This window comes from Rhincodon typus, unplaced genomic scaffold, assembly GCF_021869965.1.
Source record: "Rhincodon typus isolate 14 unplaced genomic scaffold, sRhiTyp1.1 hic_rhity00000478, whole genome shotgun sequence".
Lineage (NCBI taxonomy): Eukaryota > Metazoa > Chordata > Chondrichthyes > Orectolobiformes > Rhincodontidae > Rhincodon > Rhincodon typus.
The window spans coordinates 63174-65000 of NW_025966116.1; positions in this window are offsets into that span (position 1 = coordinate 63174).

A 1827-nucleotide genomic window follows, 5' to 3' on the forward strand; every position below is an offset into this window, starting at 1 on the left:
GTCTAGGCCCAAAACGTCAGCCTTCCTGCTCCTCTGATGCTGCTTGGCCTGCTGTGTTCATCCAGCTCTACACCTTGTTATCTCAGATTCTCCAGCATCTGCAGTTCCTGCTATCTCTAACACATTACAATCATTTCTTTTTGATGGCAATTGTTTGTCTTTTTATATTTGTCAACACAATTGACAGACCCATTGGAGCAGGCTTTATTTACCTTCATAAATATTTGATTCTTTATTGCAAAAATATCCTACTTTAATTTTGTTGATATTGTGTCAACGTCCTTTTATGCTTTTATCATTTTAATTATTTATCTTATTTTTGTTTGTCTTCATGACTTTCTTTGTTTTTTTATATTTTTGTGTACAGTCCATATGGTTATATTTGAGCAGAAAATGCAGCCATCCAGATGTTAATATTAACCTACTATTTTCATTGACCTTCATTTGCCATTAGTGAATGGAACATAAATAACTTCATACAAATTGAACAGTTTAGCAACAATGGATGAACAATTTGATAATGGTATGCTCCATTGAGAATTAAAGCAGAACAAGTTAGATGTTTGCAGCACACAAGTAGCCATTCACCCTATCGTGTCCATGCCAATCAACAAAAATCTGAATATACTAATCCCTTTTCCCAGCTTTTGGCCCCTAAAGTAAATATCCAAATACTGCTTAGATGTTAATAGAGTTTCTGATTCAACCACCCTTTCAGGCAGTGTGTTCCAGGCATACACCAGTCTTTGAGTGCAAAAGTTTCCTCCTCAAACTCTCCTCTGAGCCGCCTTCCTCTCCCCTTACATCTATGTCCCCTGTTAGTTACCCCTAAGTTAATAGGAAAAAAGTGCATTCCTATTCATCCTATCTATGCCTCTCATATTCTTGTACACTTCTATCAAGTCACTTCTCAACATTACCTGCTCCAGTGAAAACAACCCCAGCCTATCCAATCATTCCTCCAAACTCTCCTGCTCAGGAATGATCATGGTAAATCACCTCTGAACCTTCACTGACGCAATCATATTTTTCCTAGAATGTAGTGACCAGAACGGCATGTTGTACTCCAGCTGTGGTTTGAACAGTGTTTTGTACGGTTCCAGAATACCCTCCTTGCTCTTAAATTCTATGCCTGCACTAAAAGCATGTATTGCACATGCCTTTTTAACTTATCTACCTGCCCTGCAACATTCAGGCATCTATGTTATGCACAACAAGTTCCCTCTGATTTTCAGTACTTCCCAAAATCCAACAATTTATAGTGTAATCCCTTTCCTTGTTAGCCCTTTGCAAAAGCATAACCTCAGATTGAACTCCATTTGCTATTTCTCTTCCCAGCTGACCAGTCTATCTATACTTGCCCTACACTTTGTGACCATCCTTAATATTAACAATTCTGCCAATTTTCACATCATCCATGAACTTATTAATCATTAATGCACATAATAAACAACAAAAGCACCTGTACCAAGCTCTGTGGCACCCCACTGGAAACAGACTTCCAGTCACAGAATCATTTCTCTATCATCACTCCCTGCTCGCTGTTTCTTAGCCAATTTTGGATCCAATGTGCCCCTTTGCCTTCCATCCCATGAGCTCCTACTTTCTTGACCAGTCTGCCATGAAGGACCTGGATAACTACCCAAAAATTTCAATCAAGTTTGTCAACATGACCTTCCCGTAACAAATCCATGCTGACTATCCATGAATAATCCATGTCTCTCCAAGTACAGAAAAATACTCTCCCCCAGAATTCTTTCTAATAATTTCTACACCACTGAGGTTAGACTGAATTGCCTGTAATTTCCCGGTCTATCCCTTCCTCCC